Below are 12819 nucleotides of genomic sequence, written 5' to 3'. Positions count from 1 at the left end.
CACAATTTACACATTCTAGAATACTTACACTTAGAACATTAATAGAGCTGGTCATTGAAACAATTACATTCTGTTTGAAGAGCAATTGTTTAGGCAAACGACAGGGGTTGCCATGGGGGCAGTTTGTGCCCCCGTCGTTGCAAACATTGTTTTGGCCCAATGGGAGTTGACCAAGGTTTTCCCCTTTGATGGCCATAGTAGGTGTATATTTTATGGTAGCTACCTGGATGATATACTATACATGGATGATATACTTATCCTATGTGGAGGCAGTGAAGGTCAACTGTATGAATGTTTTTCTTATTTGAATACCAGCACCTCCTTCTTAAGATTTACTATGGAGATGAACACAGAGAGTATTAGTTACCTAGACATCCAGATTAAGAAAAAGATTTTAAAAAGTATACATCTACTATTTATAGGAAGCCAATGTACTCTAACACTCTGCTCCATTTTAATAGTGGCCACCTCCTGCATCAAAAAATCTCCCTTGTTAAGGGTCAGGGTGTAAGGCTTGCAAGAATGGTTAGTGATTTAGATACATTTTATGATGAAATAGACAAATTGTTAGGTATGTTGGAAAAAAGGGGAAACCGGCAGGGATTTGTGAAACCTATACTGGAAGAAGTCACTCAAAAAAGAATATCAGGATACTTTTATCCATTGTTGGGTCTTGGCAATGGATGTGTACAAAAGGTGCAGTCATGGATGGTAGTGACAGCAACCATGGTGTGTATACGAAAGCTATGATCCTGACATATACCCCACAGTATTCCCTATTTAGGGATGTCCTTTTCAAGAAATGGTTTATCCTACAACATGATGGACAGCTAGGAAATGTAGTAGGTACTAAACCATTAGTAGTATACAAAAAAGACACTAGTCTTAAGAATATGCTAGAAAGGAACAAGGTGAGGGTAGAATCTCACATTAGTGGGCACACCAGGAAATGCGGAAATTGTTTGCAGTGTAAATTTATCCTAGAAGGGGACAGAGTTAACATTCCTGGGTATGGTATAGTGAAATCAATACACAGAAACAACTGTGGTACCAAAAATGTAGTCTATATTTCATTATGTCAAATCTGCAATAGATTCTACATTGGTAAAACAAAAAACTCCTTCAGATTGTGGATATATCAGCATATGTGTGACATTGGGAAGGGGAATGTCAATAATGCCCTTGCTAACCACATTATTAAATTTCCAGAGCATTACTTTAAATTTACAATACTTGAACATCTTGAATATAATGGGGGGGGGGGGCAAATGACCTATTCCTTGAGTTTAAGGAAATGATGTGGCAACTAAGGGTTAATAATCCACAGAAAAGCAGATGCAGGCCAAAGGACTCCAAAAAGAAGAAGTGATAAATCCACTTTATCTATACAGCAGTAAAAGGTTAGCACTTTTGTCCATGAAACAAACTAGGAACTTCATCAGATCAGGGTCTGATGAAATTCCTAGTTTGTTAGACAATTAAGTTTTTCTTTAATCTTCACATTTTCCAATATAATGCTAAGAACATCTTCCTTGATTGGATTATATTTATTTTTTCTAAAATTATAATATTTTCTTTGTATATATAACTGTACCCCAGCTTAGAACAGACATTCTATATGCAACACATGTCTTCTAAGCTCAGATGTCCCACTTAGTGCATATGCATGTGAGCTATCTAAATGTTTCACACACACACACACACACACACACACGTGTATATATATATATATATATATATATATATAGATATATATATATATATATATATATATATATATATGTATATATATATATATATATATATATATATATATATATATATATATATATATATCTATATGCACACACACACACACACGGTTCCACCTCATGTCATCGAATTATCATTTCATTGAATTTCAAATCATCGAGACCAAATCGTTGAAAACTCAAATTGTTGAAAACTCATAACATCGAATCTCAAATCATTGAAAACTATACAGCAGCTAGAAATAACATCCCAGACACCGTTTACTACATTTATGCAGGGGGGCTCCGCCCCCCCACCCCCCCGTAAATTAAATATACCAACTCCGAGGTCGCACTACAGTGGAGTAGGAAATTACCTATTTCCACCACTGTAGTGCTACCTTGGAGTTGGTATATTTAATTTACGGGGGGTGTGGTGGGCAGAGCCCCCCACATGGGGGGGTGTAGGGTGGCTTGCCCCCTGCATAAACGTAGTATAAACTCTGTGGGATGTTATTTCTAGCTGCTTTATAGTTTTCAATGATTTGAGATTCGATGTTATGAGTTTTCGGCGATTTGAGTTTTCGACTATTTGGTCTCGATGATTTGAAATCCGATGAAGTGATAATTTGATGATATGAAGTGGAACCATATATATATTCACACAGGGAATATGTGTTAGCGATATCTGTATCTATCTATCTATATATATATATATATATATTTATATATATATATATATATATATATGTATACATTACATATATTACCTGTAGGAGTGTTACATATATACATGTGAATGTACCACATGGATATGTGAGCTATATGAATGTACTTCATGCACGTTAGCTATGAATATATCATGTATACATGTGCGAATGTACTACATATATGTATATGAGCTGTGTGAATGTACCACATATACACATGAACTATATGCTTGTATCACACATACATGTGAGCTGTGTGAATGTACTCTATATATGTGTGAGCTGGATGAATTCACCACTGGGATTGCGGATACTGGATAGGGCTCTTGCTTGCCCTATAGCGCCTTTTTTAGGCAAGGTTCAAATGACAAATTCATCACCGTAACAGGAACAGGCTAGCAAAAACTGAGGGTAATGCTACTTAATGCTAGAAGTCTAAATCTCCCTCGAGGCACACCTTAAAATGGAGAACATCGATATCTGTGCAGTGACTGAGATCTGGTTCAAGACTCCAGAGAGCACCACTGCATTACCAGGCTATAACTCATACCACACTTTTTGACCACCTAACCTGGACTGGAGCACCAAAGGCAGAGGTGTGTCCATTCATTCATTAAGGATATCCACACCTCCAGGCTAGTTGCTCAGCATAATGCATATGAGGTTATCCAAGTGCAACTACCTCTGGGCAAAACTGCAATCCAAATTGTAGCTTGCTACAGATCCCCCACCATGCACTAGGATTCCCACTCCTCTTTTCTTGGTATACTGGAAAATATTAGGGTTCAACCAAACACCCTAATAATGGGCAATTTCAACTACCTCACCATTAATTGGGAAAACTACTCATGTACCAACTCCTTTGCTCAACGCTTTCTGTAATTCATAAATTCCAGTGCCCTGGATCAACTTATCCATGCCCCCACCATGGGAAACAGTATCCTAGACCTACTCATTACCAACATGAGTGACCGGTGCTCCACACCCAACGTCAACTCCTTGTTGGTCAGATCCGACCATAAGCTAATCGCCCTAGATATCCACATTCCCCCCCCCCTCCATTAAGGAAATCACGGTAAAAAAATTTCTCCAAAACCAACTTCATGCTTCTTAAGACAGAAGTGATGAACTTCATGACACCCATGCAGATGGACAATGCATTTATGACTGCTGAATCCTACACAGATGCTCTCACTAAGCACTTACATGAGTGCATGGATCATGCTATCCCAAACAGAACCAAGACACTATCCTCCAAAAAAGGAAGCCAATCTGGTGGTCCCCTGATATAAACAAATTCTACAACAGAAGGAAGAAACTGTTGCAAAAGAGAGTAAAATCCCATGAGTAGAGGAGTTCCCTGGTCAGCCTCAGTAAGAAGCTGAGATCCCTTATAAGATCCTCCAAAGCTATCTATGAAAACAAAATTCCCACTTATTCTAGAGACAACCACAAAGCATTCTATAGCTATGTCAAGAATCTCAATGGCAACACCAAGATCTGCTCTGAGTTACAGCACAATGGCATGAAAATTACAGAACCAACTGATATTGCCAACGTACTGGCAGATAGGTTCAGTGCTAACTTTACCCCCCTCTCACCCCCTAAAGGGCCCATATCTATAGAGGAAGATTGCAGAATCCCTGTAATCAAAACTACACAGGTAAAAGCTGCACACTCTGAAGCCAAAAACACAGCATCCATGGGACCGAACAACATCCCAGGCTGCGTTTTACATGAACTTCAGAATGAACTGGCTCCACACCTAAGCACCATATTCAATCATAGTCTCCCATCAGGCTTTGTGCCCACTGAATGGTGCACAGCAACAGTTATCCCCTCCACAAAGGGGGAGCCACCACTGATCCCGGGAACTATCACCCTATTAGCCTGTTGAGCCTTGTCTGTAAGGCCGTGGAATGTATCATCATGGAACTTATAAACAAAGACATTGGTAACCTCCAGATTCTAGATCCAACCCAGTTCGGGTTTGTGAAAGGCAGACCATGCGTTCGGAACCTGATTGACTTCTTTGAGGCAGTCACCAAAGCTGTAAATGAGGGTAAGGTGGTTCACACAACCTAGCTTGACCTCGCCAAGGCTTTCGACACCATCCCCCATTCTGGAATTATAGTTAAACTCACTAAACTAGGTATAAATCCCTATGTCACAAGATGGGTTGCCAATTGGCTCACTGACAGACTCCACACTGTAAAAGTTGCAGACTCCAAATCTAACTTCAAACCAGTGACAAGTGGAGTCCCACATGGTTCAGTCCTGGGACCTCTCCTGTTTGGTATCTACTTCTCTGAAGTACAGGCTAACACAGAACACCTTTGGCTAATGAAGTTTGCAGATGATTGCAAACTAGGAGCCATAGTTGAGTCCCCAAATGATGTGGACATCCTACAAAAAGTCCTCATTGAGACAGATGCCTGGTGACAGAGCCATGGCCTCAAGCTCAATGCCAAAAAGTGCATTGTCATCCCCTTTGATAAAAACTCTCTACCCATAAACTACCACATAGGTAGCAGTCTTCTTAACACCAAATGTGTGATAAGAGACCTGGGGACCCAGGTGGACAGTAGTCACTCCTTTGATAATCACATTGCCACAGTAGTCAGGAAATCCTTCTACATGGCACACCTCATCACAAAAGGGTTCTCATCTAGGAAAAAAGAGGTCATTGTTCCCCCTCTATTCAGCACTCATTAGACCCATTATAGAGTACAACGCCCCTTTTGGAATGTACCTCACAAGACATCTGCAGCAGCTGGAAAGGCCACAGAAGTACCTCACAAAGAGGATTGCTATCCTCAAACAGATGCTCTACAGTGACCATCTCAAAAAACTCTAGCTTTACTCCATAGCATATCTCCTACTCCGAGGTGATCTCTGCCTAACATATAAAGCTATGTCAAACTCAGAGCTGTTGGACATGTTACACCTAAAGAAATCCTAATCCCTCTGACCTACATGCTCTAGGGACCTAAACTTTGACATCACAATAAACAGGACATGCTGGAAGGATAGATTCCTTTCCCAGAGACTTCCCATACTCTGGAACAAGCTACCCATCTATGTCAAGCAAAGTTCCTCATTAGCATTCTTCAAGAAAAATCTTGATAAGTGGATGGGAAATAGGAAATACACCCCGGGGATCACTTCTGTGGCTCTGCTTGACAGGGGCACAAGAAAATAACTTTCTTGGGTGGTATAAGCCAGGGAACCTTGTTGGTTAGGCTTACTTAGGCCTTTGGGCTGATAGCCTAGTAATACCTATGAACCTATGAACCTATACAAGTGAGCTATGACTATTACCATATGTACATGTGAGCTGTATTAATGCACCTTCTTAAGATATATAGCAGTAACAAATCACACTATGACTTTATTTTGTATAAATTCCTGTAACTATCCAGCAACAAATGAATATTAAGTTAGAATATAGTCTTCCTCTCCAACATACAAAATCCATAACACATTTCCAAGTTATGACAACATAATTTGCAGACTTGAATAATAGTGAAAATTCAGACTGACTTTGTTGCAAAATCCTCTACTATACCACCATCAAAAGCATATTATCTCATAGTACATTGTACTCCTTGCTAAATCCCACAATGTGCATACAGTCACACACACACACACACACACACACACACACACACACACACACACACGCACGCACGCACACACGCGCACACACACACACACACACACACACACACACACACACACACACACACACACACACACACACACACACACACACACACACGCACATGCAATAAACACTTGTGTAAAACCAAGGACTGGTAAGAGTATTCTTGCTTTCTGTGGATCCTTTTTACATAGACAGTGTAGTCAAGTTTTAATATATAATTTTTGAATATTAATGTGAATGATGTATAAAAGTTCATTGTGAGTTCAGACAGAAAAAGTCACAATTTAGATGGGGGACTACATTTTGCCCAAAAGTACACCAACTTTGAATTTATCATATTAACTGAGGGAGTGCAAGATACAAACTCCCTTGTGGAGAAGGTAGGCATTGTCCAACAAGAGTTGTTGAAATGTTGCATTTTTGGAGATACTCATGATTTTATTCCATCTCAGTGAACTAGAGTTGTAAATCTTTTACTACCGCATTGTGTACGTATGCACACTTGCAGAACATGTAGCATATTTAATTATCAGGAAAGAATATATTACTTCAAGAAAGTGATGCTTACATTTAATTTTCCTTTTGTGTTACAATTTTAACTGCATAAATATTCTTGATACATGCTTAATGCTACTGCTTCAGCCAACTCCTGCTGCTGGTTATGTCCTATTTGTGGTTATCTTTTACTAGTTATGTGACTACTACTAGTTAGGCTGCATGGTATCTTCACAAAATGTATAGCTTGCAAGGAAGCTGTCTCGATACATTCTCCTTCCTGCTCATATAAAGCAGTAGTTTACTTGTTTATGTATATTTTAAAATAACTGCTGTACTCTGCTGATCCTGTTTTACTTTTATAAAATGTTGAGTATGTTATTATTATATACCCCTGTGTCTTATTTGTAAATGGATAATGTGCTGTCAGGAGTACTTATCTGACAAATAGCATTTCAGCACCTAGTAAAACCAGTTGTTTTACTTCCACAGTATGCTGCTACGCATGAAACAAGTGGTACAGTTACCCAAAAATCAGTGTGTACAAATTTCTGAGACACTGCGCAACACTGTTTGTGATACTGCACGGATGTTATCTGACTGACTGTAGAAAGCTATTTCATCAAATAGTGCAGCTTGTCACATTAATTGTTCTTATAGTTTCCTAGTAATTGTCCTGTGAAAAATGCATGAAAATCAGTTTACACATACATTTTGAAATGTGATCAGCATAACGTGAAGATATTGCCTTGGCGATTAATAGTATGACTCATAATTTTGTTATTTATTAGGCAGCTATTATACAAGCGTATCACTTCTTAATGCATAATGGCATGTGATACATGAACAACAAAACCTGCACTAGAATAAGTCTGGCTGAATAGCTTTCAATACATCTGTGCATTTAAAACAGCTTCTATTAATGCGAATATACAATGCATTTCTGAAACATAAAAGCGTGCATAAAATGTCTATTACTCGTGCATGTAGAATATTAATGCACACATTTGGAAGGATCGAATCGTTTTGGTTTACTACCAAAAGCAGATAACTGGAATAGCAAACATGCTTCAGCACTTGGCTAACATCTTGTACTATACCAATATAATAACCCTTGCTGTTATTATCACTGAAGTTGAAAACATTTAATTTTGCATAGTTACTTTATCAACAATTTGTCTATACTCTTTTGCATAGTGATTTTCAATTTCTCCAGTCTTTAGCTCTGAGTGGAAGCCTTTCTGCGCATTGTGAGTTATATTTTTTAAATTACTAAATGTTTTCCTTTTTGTTTTTGACTCCATGCTTTCAGTAGCATGTGACTAACTAACAAACAATGTTTGTGGTCTTAGTAAAAGTATTGCATTTTTAAAAAGTTAGTGTTCTTCAAAATAAATTATTTGAAGCCATAGAAAGGTATACCTTGCAATCTGTGATTTTATTGTTCTGCTCCAACAACAGTGGCATTTGTTTAAATGCCTATTGATGTAAATGAATTGTTTAAGTAATCCATATATGAAATAAGGACCACTTCATTTTGTAGTTCTGTTACTAATTAATGAAAAGTGCCATAATATTCCATCATGATTACTGTTTGAGTAGTTCACCACAATAAGTGTTCATACCACTTCTCTGATTATTTTGCCTCTTATAAAAAGGGCTTTTAGCAGATTCTGAAGTTCCAGAATGAGACTGAACTTATTCCAACTAGAAAATAAATGTGCCCATTGTAAAAGGCCAATAGAGAGGACAGATGTGTGAACACTAGTAATGATTACAATGTGAAATACTGAAGATAAAAAAAAAAAACTTTTGAAAAACAGTACAGTATACATACCTTAGTTTATTATTCTTTTAGTTAGTTGTACCAACTCAGAACGTGTTCTCCTGTCTCAGAAAAGGAAGGTATAGGATTTTGTTGCTGGGATTGTTAAGCAGTTTCATTAATAGCAGCTTGTCCTCTTCAGACCCACCAGCAATGACTGTAATGCACAAGCTCTACTGACTGCTGATTCAAGCTGTGAGGAGGTCACATATACAGTCTAAGAGGAAGTGGTTATTAGGCCTTTGCATATTTAGAGTTCAATGCTGTATTATTTTGAAACATAACAGATTTAAAAAAATAAAAGGAAGAATGCAAAGCACTCACCTCAGATTTGCAAGAGAAGAGAACACAATTCTAAAACGAGTAACGTTTTTTTTTTTTTTTTTGCTTTGTAATGTATGTCAAAGATGCTCAGGAATGTTAAACAACCTATGGAATAACAGGACACCCAGAACATCTTAGAGACAGCCTTAGTAAGAAAGCATTTGTTATAATGCAGCCAATAGAAATGCATTTACATTTTAAGGGTTTCTTTGCTTAATTTTTTAGTTGAGTGACTTGTCTTTTTGTTTTGTTGGTAAAGAGATATTCACTGCTGTAGTATATGTGCAAAATACTGCATACCCCAAACGTGTTACTCCCAGTAGAATAAAATTATTATTTATGACATCACAATCAATCTTAAAACTCATGGCATCCTGAGGTTGTCACACTCTGACAGAGAATACCGAAGGCTGATAAGGAACAGTTGACATCATTTTTGTGCTGTTCTTATCTGCCCGACTGGTTTTCATTCCAGTTCAACTGACTTTATTTGTGTGCAGCTATTTAAATGTATTTTTCCTATAGTAGTTTTAATTATACCACTGTTCTTAATCATCTACCTCTGCAAGCAGCTCTGTCCTTCATTTGTGAAAAAAAGCTTCATTAAACAGCCCCTTGCTCCTTGGTCATACTCCATCTGTGTATTAAATTAGATAGACAGATAGGCAGATATCACATAAGGGATTCTTACTCTCAACATGTACATCTTACATGTACCATTCCTGTTCATATTGGAGGGTAAAACAAAAGTTTTGCTGCTAAATACTTGAATGTTTCTAATTCTGGGTGTGGAAGGAGTGGCAAGCGATCCAGAGCTTTATTATTGCCAAAAAGAACACTCCTCTGCCAGCTTTCAAGGACTGATAGATGGCTTTTGCTGTTCCTTTGTTGGGCTGATATGATCCCATTAGGGAAAATACTTTTAAACTTTAAATTCATTATTTAAATGTACTTTCCTAGTTAGAAAAGTTGTTTTTTTTATCTATGAGTTTGTGTTTTAGTTGACTGTCATGAAACTTAACTATATTTTTAAATGGCAGCAGGCATTTTTCTTGTCAGTTTAAAAGTAATTAAAAAACAAAATTTTCAGAGGAAAACTTTATTTTTTAGGGCTGTCAAAGTGTATTAAAATGTTTTTTACTGCATTTTTGTGGAGAAAAAAATGCCTATTTTTTACCGGATACTGCTGCCTGTATTCTCTGGGAAAGAGGGATGGTTGGTCTTTCTACAGTCACAAAAAGAAAATGAAAAAGGTAAGCAAGCAGCCTTTCACACAACCACAGGATGACAATTTGCTTCATCTGCAGGTGGGTGACTCCACTGTGGCCAAAGAGGGTTCCTCAGACCACTTATCTTTTATCCCAGATCCCTCTGGTGTAGCACTTACAGTCACTGTGGATTGGGGGGATTAGGCATGTCCTCTGTAGCTGTTGGGGATCCCCTCAGTGGACACGGGAGAGCCACTCTTGTCATTTATAGGAGATCAAACAGGGAAGTCTGCTCTCTTCAGTCAGAATGTTGTGGCCGTCCGTGGGGAAGCTGCTGCTGCTGCCATTAACAACTCTGTTGATGTCATTTTACCCATAAAAAGAAACAGAAAACTAAACATGTAGCTGCTCTTCCTAAAACAATTTGTGTTAATGACGAAGTTCAAAATGCTGTCAATCTACAAGCTGTTACTTCTTCCTTATTTAAATTTCCTGGCAATACTAGATGTAGAATATGCTTTTCATCTTATCTCTATTCATCCAGACTTCATGTGTTTCTTAAAGTTTTGTGTGTCTGGATCACATTATCAGTTCTCCGCCTTAGCCTGTGGACCATCCACTGTACCAAGTGTGTTAACAAAGTGTCTACCTCTAGTTATAGCTCATTGATGGCTGCAAGGTATCCACATTTTTCCATATTTAGACAATTCACTTACCTTTGCAGAATCTTTTTCTTAGTGACAAGAATCCCTCGCTAGGGTGAGAGATTTCTTATAAAGGCTGGGATTCCAAGCAGACATTGTCCTCCTGGGGCGTCTGCTAGACACCTCAGTTCAAAGAGCTTTTCATGTGCAGGAAAAAATATTTCTATAGCTAGATTTCTTTCTAGGGTTTTTCACTCAGACTTTGGTCACTGTGAGGGAATACCTCAGGAATTTGGGTCTCATGGCATCTGTGATTCTCATGATACCCCTGGCAAGACTCCGCATGCGAAAGATAAAATGGTATCTGAAGTCTCTTTGGTACCAGCACTAACACCTGTTTGTTCAAATCCGTTTTGGGATTTGTCAGAAAATAAACCTCTTAGTAGAGATATCAAATCTAAATCCAGGTCTTCCTTCTCCCCTCTTGCTCCAAAGCAATCAGTCATCACAGACGCCTTGGACTTTTTCTTGGGGAGAAGTTTCAGGAAGGACAAAATTGCAAGGTGTTTGGGGCACCAAGTGCCAACTCAGGCACATACGTATTAAAGATGTTTAAAACCTTTGGTCCCCTGGACCGTTTCAAGTTGGTTCAGATAATACTACAGTAATATGGTACATCAACAAGCAAGGGGGATCCATATCGTACCCCCTTTGCAGACTAGCCATATGAGTTTTGGCTTCAGTTTTAGAGCATAATCTTAATCTAAAGGCATCCTCCATCTTGTCAGAGCAAAGTTGTATGGCAGACAAGCAGAGAAAGGCAAGGCAGACTCAAACAAATGGAAAAGATCAGCAGGTCTTCCAAGATTTCATCCATCTGTTGACAGTTTCTCAAGTTGACCTAATTGCTTCCATTTTGTATCCTCCCTGAACAATCAGCTGGCAAAATTCTGCTCCAGGACTACATGCAAGAAGGTTTATAGATTTCAAGCAGGTTTTTCAATGTTCAATTTCAGCTTATTCTGCATGTATTACAAAAAGTTCATGGATCACTGTGAGTACAACTCATTTTAACATACCCGTGCTCATTAGTACTGACCTCCAGTTCATTTAAAATGAAATTTGCAAAAAATGGATGCTACCACCACATACAAGGATACCCTCTTAAGTTGCCTATCAAATCACCTTTAACTATTAAAAAGTTGTTGCTTAAAACGTATTTAAAAGGAGTGCAAAAACATTGATGTCACCATTAGCAGAAAACAGTTGTGACTGTTAAAAAATTGTGTACAGCCTGTTCTCAGTATAAAGATGGTTGATATACTGAAGGTATTGGGTGATTTGGCAGTTCAGGTAAGATGATATTTAAATCACTGTATGTGAGTTAATTAAATATCAGTATCCTACATGAAAAGATAATCATCTTCGTATCTCAAATGAATTTAACCCTGACAACATAGAAGATATCTTAGCTCTGTCTAGTAGATCCAGAGCTTGAAGAGTTGGCAGAAAGAGATAGCGAGATGGTAAGGAGTAACTATAATCAACGTGCCCATCCTTGGGAGTTGGAAGCAATCTTGCTAACTGCAGCACTCCCTACAGTTGTTTAACAGCAGAGTGAGACTGGTGAAAACACAATGGACTGTCAGCTTGCAAAACTGCTCTAAACATTGCAGATGTTTTGTATTGTGTGTGTGTGTGTGTGTGTGTGTGTGTGTGTGTGTGTGTGTGTGTGTGTGTGTGTGTGTGTGTGTGCGCGCACACGCGTATATGTGTGTGTATGCATTTGTGTGTGTGGGTGGGTGGGTGTCTCTATGTATGTATGTAGCCACTATTTAGTTTAGCTCTGTAGGCCCATCATTTTGCAGTCGGCATCTCTCAACAGAAAAGGGAAGGGTTCAGGGCAGAAATACTGTACTATCCTAGGTAGTATCTCACCTGAAGCTGGCTGTACCCCATCCCCGGCTCCAAACACACACACACACACACACACACACACACACACACACATACACACACACACACACACACACACACACACACACACACACACACACACACACACACACACACACACTCATGAAAGAGGCATTTTTTCCCTTTTTGGTTTTCCCGAAAGACATCTATGTTTTGCCCAGAAAATATTGAGCTCCTCTTATTAGTTGAATAAGTATAAAGAAATAATACCCTTACAGCAGTAGCTGTAGTTTACTTAG

At 38.5% G+C, this 12819-nt stretch overlaps 1 protein-coding gene across 2 annotated transcripts in view; it reads right to left on the bottom strand.

Annotated features, from left to right (window-relative positions):
• Positions 1 to 8592, bottom strand: part of P2RY13 (purinergic receptor P2Y13) — a 252408-nt gene extending 243816 nt beyond the window's left edge. For both annotated transcript variants that reach the window (XM_044070546.1, XM_044070550.1), the window contains exon 1: positions 8440 to 8592. The gene's annotated coding sequence lies outside the window, so the exon portion shown is untranslated. The remainder of the gene's footprint in view (positions 1 to 8439) is intronic.
• Between the last annotated feature and the right edge of the window lie 4227 nt (positions 8593 to 12819).

The sequence above is a fragment of the Protopterus annectens genome, chromosome 4.part1 (assembly GCF_019279795.1).
Source record: "Protopterus annectens isolate FY-2018-M chromosome 4.part1, PAN1.0, whole genome shotgun sequence".
NCBI classification, from domain to species: domain Eukaryota; kingdom Metazoa; phylum Chordata; order Ceratodontiformes; family Protopteridae; genus Protopterus; species Protopterus annectens.
The sequence above is the reverse complement of the archived record's forward strand: the minus strand, read 5'-3'. Positions and strand labels throughout refer to the sequence as shown.